The sequence below is a fragment of the Pagrus pagrus genome (genome assembly GCF_965226575.1).
Source record: "Pagrus pagrus genome assembly, contig: HAP1_SCAFFOLD_39, whole genome shotgun sequence".
NCBI classification, from domain to species: Eukaryota; Metazoa; Chordata; class Actinopteri; order Spariformes; family Sparidae; genus Pagrus; species Pagrus pagrus.
The window spans coordinates 297,501-305,548 of NW_028175424.1; positions in this window are offsets into that span (position 1 = coordinate 297,501).

Sequence of the window (8,048 nt, forward strand, 5' to 3'; positions counted from 1 at the left end):
TATACACATATACACATATATATATACACATATATACATATGTATATACACACACATATACATATATATACATATATATATATATATATATACATATATGTGTGTGTGTGTGTGTGTGTGTATATATAACTGATATCATATATATATATATAGCCTACATACACATAGGCTACACACACACACACACACAAAGACACACACACATTGATTGACAATAGTTAAAACATATCTCAATGTACAATGAACATGATACATAATATGCCACAATGGATAATGTTCGTCGAAGTAGATTTTATATGAAGTAATGTATTCTTGTGTTCTCCTAGTAAAGGAAGCCTGTCAGTAAGTATTGTTTAGTTGGTTGGCTCAAAGTTTCTGCTATCGATTAGTCAGACTGGCTACGGTGGCTGGGCTAACAGTAGCCATGTTAGCTAAGGCTATCGCTTTCATTAGCTTTAAGTAGTGTATAGGCCCAAATTTAGACATATTACTTTGCTATCATATCGCAAGAATCCCAAGTGTAATTACTGTCTATATGCCTACATCCCACCAACATAACATCCAAAAGAAACACATAGCCTACGTTCCTTTATTTACGGCAATGTGTTAAGTTAGCATTGTCAAAAAAGACTACAACAATGTATACATTTACGGCAGCACTTGTCGTAAAACCAGCCCAGTGGCATTACATTTGCATATCCATCAGGGGACGGTACCCATCCAACAGTCTCTCAGAAGCATAACGCTCTCTAGCGGCACACACCGTCATGTGTCGGCGGAATATCAGCGGCATAACAGCGGCACACCACTCCGAGGAACGGTATAAGAGTCTGGGGATCGGTAAAAGCCGCTGAGCAGCAATCGACATAACTTTGGCCACCTCTCCGAGGAACGGCATAAGGCTAGGCATCGGTATAAGCCGCTGAGCAGCAATCTACATAACTTTGGCCACCTCTCCGAGGAACGGCATAGGACTCTAGGCATCGGTATAAGCCGCTTAGCAGCAATCGACATAAATTTGGCCACCTCTCCGAGGAACGGCATAAAGCTAGGCATAGGTATAAGCCGCTGAGCAGCAATAGACATAACTTTGGCCACCTCTCCGTGGAACGGCATAAGACTCTAGGCATCGGTATAAGCCGCTGAGCGGCAATCAACATACCTTTGGCCACTTTTCGATCTCGGCGTCACTCACATGTGATGTGCAAATTTTGTCAAACACAGCTGTCATTTCATGGCAGCACTACAGCCATGCATGAGCACCTGAAACGTAAGCACCCTGGAGCTGTGGTGGCATGTACGCCAGAAGGGTAAATTCACGAGTTGAACCGATAAAAGTTATTTGTCTTCGTTATCAGTGACTTACAGCCGTAGCCTATCTGTTTTGTAGTGGTTTGTAGCATATCGTCGCTGTCAAGCAGAAGCCTCCTATCTTCAATATATGGTATTAAATTTACGTGTCACTGTACAGTGGGTACTAGTTTCATTTGGAGGATTTCACGCATGAGTCACGGGAGAGTCACACAGATTTTTTTTTTGGAGGAGTAATTGTGTTTTCACCAGAAGCTGCAATGTGCCCAAACAACCGCCAGGTGGCATCTGTGAGCAGCAGGACGCCTCCATAAGACAGCAGCACGGGGCAGTGAGCACAAATGGGGAATGCAATATAATAATAATACAGCATGGGCGAGCGGTCTTAATAAGCTATAAATGCAGTGCATGCCCAAGCCCTTCAATAAAAATAATTGAAAATATTAATCTGGCAGTGTGTTCAATTATACAATACCTTAGTTCTACTGTTTTGGTCTTAAATCCGTGCCTAATCTGTCCCGTTTTGCTTGCGAAAAGCTGGAAAGCTGACAGCTTGTTTCGCGCGTGCGCACTGTGACACAGAGTAGTACAGTTACTGCTAGAGGCTGTGTTTACTGTAGATGAGCATTTTGAATGGCAAAAAAGCTGTCAGTGAAGCAGCTTATCTGCCAACGCGCATGCGCAAAACTGACTTGTTTGAATTGTTCAGCGGGAAACTGTCAGTGGTTCATTTCATCGTGTAGCCCGGTCAAAATGAGTGAAAATATTAATTCTATTCAGTACAGTGCCGTTTTCGCGGAGAACTTTTGAGGAAAAGAAAACTATAATTTCAAGTGGACGGCCTACTCCTGAAGTAAATATCACAAAAACTGGCCGACCCCCCCTCCCGTCAAACGATCCGGTCTGACAGTGACATATTGCCTGTTCATTCATGAAAACCATCTCGAAACACTCTGTCAAACAAGTGTCAGATCTGTCAATCTGCGGCGCTACTAGCCTAGTTCGCTCATTTTAAAAACACACCGGCAGCAGCGCCTACTGATCTGAGACGTGTCACGTGAGTTACTGTAAATGCTGTGTGGAAAACCAGCTGTGGTCTGTGATTGAGGTGCAGAAGGGTGAGTTTGGAGCTGACGAGAGGATCGCGCTGACGACCGTTTCATTACATTTTTCTCATTGAAAAACTATACAACTGGCATTTAGATTATGTTCTGCACAAAAAAATAAGTGAAATAATAACAATTCGGTTTTAGCAATCAACCGCTTATAGTGATCAAATGTACTCTGGACCAACGTGATCACTATAAGCGGTTTCCACTGTAGTAGTTAAAAACCATATTATATTTTTTATTAATAAATAAATACCCCCCTTACGGGCGCGCATGGTATTGACACTTCAGCATGACCACAGTAAAAGGTCACCGCTCGCCACTGTAATACAGTATAGTTTTTCAATGAGACAAATGTAACGACGGCAGCTACAGTATACGTCTCACTCTCTTTTTTCGGTCCTCAGTCTCGTCAGCTCGAAACACACCCGTCTGTATTTTTAAAATGAGCGAACTACTGTACAGTAAGCCGCAGATTTCTCATTCCCCACCTTGTTTGATTGAGTGTGTTGCTGGATGATTTCTCATGAAGGAACGGGCAATAGCCTGTGTCACTTTTTTTAATTTCAAGTCAAGCGGGGAGGGGGGGATCCTTGTACCTGGGTTACTGTTACCAAGTATACGGAAATAAAAGTAGCGAAGCTCCGGACAGAGTTGCGGTGATTGTATCCACTTTATGATAGGCTACTGTAGATTATGAAAACACATGAGTCTATCACAACAAGGGATTTTCCAGATCAAATCCGTTGGATTATCCATACGAGAGGTAGACTGCCGGTTCTCACGGCCCGGACTTCTGCCAATAGTTTTTTTTTTTTTTGGAGGGTGTGTGTGTGCCGAGCGGACCCCTTTAGAGAGACACGCGTCTGTATGGGACAGGCTTTTATTTAATTTAGAACAAACCTTATGCTCAGCAAAAATTTCTTAGGTCGCCGGATCTGAACCCGATCGAGTTAGTCTGGGCTTCAATGAAACGCTACATTCGCTGTGAGGCCAAACCCAAAAACAGAGATGAACTGATCTCCGCAATAGAGTCATTTTGGAAATATAAGCTCACCAAAGAGGCCTGCAACAAATACATAGATCACTTGGACAAAGTCATTGAACAGGTCATAGCATTAAAGGGAGGACCGACTGGCATGTGACTGCATGGCAGACGGCGAAAAATGCCCAGGGCCGAAGGATCTCGTGCTGAAAGACTGATGCGCACACTACGCAGATCTGAGGACACACTCTGCTTTAAATTACCTACTGTATATCATACTGCACTGTTCTGTATACCTGTCGATTTTTTAAACAAAAATGTTTTATTTGAAGCACGTAGGCTACCATGTATATATCTTATATTTTTGGGAAGTCTGAATTCCAGTCACTACACATCTTATGAACGTGATGTAAAGTAATAACTTTATTTTTTTATATATATTTTTTTTAAATGCAGCCTCTAAAACTAGAATGAAAAATATTTTCCTATGTTCCATCTTCTCGGCTCTATTGAAAGTAATGAGCTTAATAGACATATTAGCGCCTCCATTTATCTCTGACCAATAGGTGTGCTTGTAATAATTGCTGTGACGACAGCTGGACACAATGTAACACATTAGCATCCTCCATTTATCTCTGACTGTTGGAGCCATTTTGTATATTACACATAAGGTGATAAATAATTTAGATTTGTTGGATTTATTCTGATTTTGTATATTTGAGGTTATAAGAGTGCCTATTAGTTAATAACAACTGCGCTCTTCTTATTGGCTGAGATGTGCGTAACGTGATGCGTGCGTACTTTGGTTCAGTGATGATTATGGAGGCGAGGAGAGCACACTAGTTTTTGACCGTGCTAATGATTATTGCCTGATTTTGGATTGCTACAGTTTTATTTTTTGTTGTAACTTGAATAAAGGTTTCAATAAACCCACGTGAGAAAGAACTGTGGAGTTTTTGTGGCCTAAGACACGCGTCAACTACATGCTCACGCTCCATAATTTTAGTGTGTGTTTAAAAAGTAAAAAGAGATGGAGTCACACTTACACTGACCAATGGGTGTGTTTGTGGATACTTCACTCAAGTACATTGTCAGACAAAAGTCCTGCCCCCCACAGTACTTCACACAGCTGTTTGCTTTGAACAGAAAAACCGGTTCCTACAGTAGCTCTCCTCACACTTTTCAGTTCATAAGTGAAGAAATTTCGTCGTGTTTCATGTAATAAATTTCACATGTAAGGGGAGCTGAACATACAGCCTCCATTCAGAACTCCAAGACACATGTGCCAGATGCACAGAGGCATGCGTAAAACACAGATTGAGACCACTTCATGATGTTTAGTTATTTTTTTTAGTTCATTTTCGTTTCTTTTGGATTTTTGTGCGTATTACTGAGCTGTTTTGGTCCATGTTTGTAAGCCTTTTTTCCCCTGGATTATATTTTCTAAAGTTGCAACAATATAGTAATATAATATATATTGTTTTCGTTTCATTTCGTTAAGTATAAATCAATCAATCCATTTTCTTTGAAACTATGAGATTGTAGAGCACCTAAAAACCAAAGCACCAGTTCACTGTAGCGATTTTCATACACACACCCAGTCTCGCTTTCAATAAAACACACTCGCATTCTATTACAATCGGTGAAATATATGAAAACACAATTTAAAAAATGACAGTTTTTTGTTTGGGTAAGCTTCATATTTAAAAGCGCAATGTTCAGCTGTCAGAAATTAAAAGCAGCCTCCTCTTGTTATATTTGCAGCAACACTGTTGCTTCAGGCTGTGATCAGCTTTTTTGTATCGCTCATAGCCTACTTTCCATTAAAACAACCTGCTGCTCTTGGCTGAAATCAGCCCGTTGTGGCTCCATTCTACGATTAAAGTAGTATCAACAAAGTCACTGTTAACAAAATTAACATCTAATCTGTCCCTTCAAATTGTGTGTTTGGAGCAGCTGCAGACAGATGTGCATTAATGCTCCGCTCGTGAGTCCAGCTGCATCGGGTCCAGGCTGCTGGCACGACCGAAGCAGCTTAGAGACTGTTTAAACGAGCGATCGTGGGCTATAAGTGGATTGTTACATTCACGAGAACTTGCAGAAAATAGATATGAGACAATTTGCTAAAACTTGGAGCCAGACCCGGCCAGGCTACAGGAGAGATCAAAAATATGGAGGGGGACAGGACCCCCATGAGAACCACTGATCCTGTTGAACGTAACCACTGTGAAACAATAAAAAACAACATTGATCTGATTTACCGGCGTAGCGCTCCCTCTCTCCATTCACTCTCTAGCTCTCTCGACCACAGCTGCAAATTAAGTAGCCTATGGCCTATGAACAGCGCCACTCTCCATTGCAGCTATGTTGTGGTCAAATGTGGAATTATCCCCAAATCTTTTGAGCTGCATTTCAGTATGATGCTTCCACCTAGTGGCTACAATGTGACCTACAATTTCACGCAACGCGTGAATCACGCTTTCCGTGAGGGAAACCTCTATTTGAAACTAGTACCAACTGTAGGTAGTAAGCTACAAACCTACGAGCAAATAGAACGGAAATGGACATATTCATCCAATAGTGTGCAACCAAAAAGTGATTTATTAAAATTCAAAGTTATTAAAAATGCAACAGATCTCGAATGACAACAACTGCGGTTGTTGTGAACCCAAGCTCTGCCGTGCATCATAACATGACAAGAGGCCGGCTGGAGATAAGCTCTTTGAATACATTCATTGGTTAATAATGTATACAGACGTGAAGGGTGGCCAGTAAAATCGATTATAAAAAAATAGTCGAAAAAAGTCAAATTTGCAAATAAGAGGTTTTTGTCTGACAGCAACAATATCAGTAATAATTCATGTGTAGGATATTAAATCAGTACAAAACAGTAATAATATAAATTGGATAAGACACTGAATAGTAAACCTCCACTTAATGCAATGATTTATAACAATAATAATTCATTTGTAAGATATGTAATCAATTAAAAACTGTAATAATTACTATCAGGCATGACAACGTGATGATGCATAGATTTCAGCTTCTTAAATGATACACAATTCTGTTTTGTTCTCTCTTTTAGTAGTTCCAGTGCCAAGAAAAGGCGTGTAGATGACTTTGTTGTCAGAAGAGGCACATGAACCCCTCCAATGGCTCAAGTCTTGACAGAAAGCATCGTCAACATGATAGTCAATGACATCAAATCAAATCAAATTTTATTTGTATAGCCCAAATTCACAAATCACAGTTGCCTCAGAGGGCTTTACAATCTGTACAGAGACGACACCCTCTGTCCTTCGACCCTCGATTCGAGTGAGGAAAAACTTGCCCCAAAAAAAAGGCCCTTTTAACAGGGAAAAAAAAAATGCGGAAGAAACCTCAGGGAGAGCCACAGAGGAGGGATCCCTCTCCCAGGACGGACAGACGTGCAATAGATGTCGCATGTACAGAGCAGATCAACGAGATCACAATGTATTCAATTATAAGCGATGGTTGACAGGAGTGAAAGTACATTAAGATGTATTACAGCAATAATAATGAAATACACATGGAAATGTGATTACTAGTGATAACAGTAGTAGTGATTAATGGTAAGGATGGTATGTAGTAATGCATTACAATAATAGTAGTGGAACGTATGTAACAGAGATGTGACTAATATTAGAGACAGTAGTGGTGGGTGTCAGGCAGGGTCATGGCAGTAGGCGCATCCACGATCAGGCAGGGCCATAGCAGTAGGCGCATCCACGATCAGGCAGGGCCATAGCAGTGGGCGCATCCACGATCCACGACCCGGGCGCGGCCAGGATCCATGGGAGCCTGTAGGACTAGAAAGCACAAGGACTCCGGGGAAGAAGTAAGTCAGTGACATGCAGAGATGGGGCATGTATACAGGCATAATGTATACAGATGGAGAGGAGAGGAGAGGGGAGGAGAGAGAAGCTCAGTGTGTCATTGTCCCCCAGACTAGGCCTATAGCAGCATAACTAAGAGCTGGTCCAAGACAGGCCTGGGCCTGTCCTGGCCCAGCCCTAACTATAAGCTCTTATCGAAGAGGAAGGTCTTAAGTCTATTCTTAAAGGTAGAGAGGGTGTCCGCCTCCCGGACCAAAACAGGAAGATGGTTCCACAGAAGAGGAGCTTGATAACTGAAGGCTCTGGCTCCCATTCTACTTTTGGAGACTTTAAGAACTACAAGTAATCCTGCGTTCTGGGAGCGTAATGCTCTAGTTGGGTGATAGGGTAGTATGAGCTCCTGGAGATATGATGGTGCCTGACCATTAACAGCTTTGTAAGTGAGGAGAAGGATTTTAAACTCTATTCTTGATTTTACAGGGAGCCAGTGCAGAGAGGCCAATACAGGAGTAATATGATCTCTTTTCTTAGTTCCTGTCAGTACACGTGCTGCAGCATTCTGGACCAGCTGGAGACTCTTTAGAGACTTGTTAGGGCAGCCTGATAATAGAGAATTACAATAGTCCAGCCTGGACGTAACAAATGCATGGACTAGCTTTTCTGCGTCTTTTTGAGACAGGATGGGCCTGATTTTTGCAATGTTACTTAGATGAAAAAATGCAGACCTTGAAATTTGTTTTATGTGGGAGTTGAAGGACATATCTTGATCAAAGATAACTCCCAGAT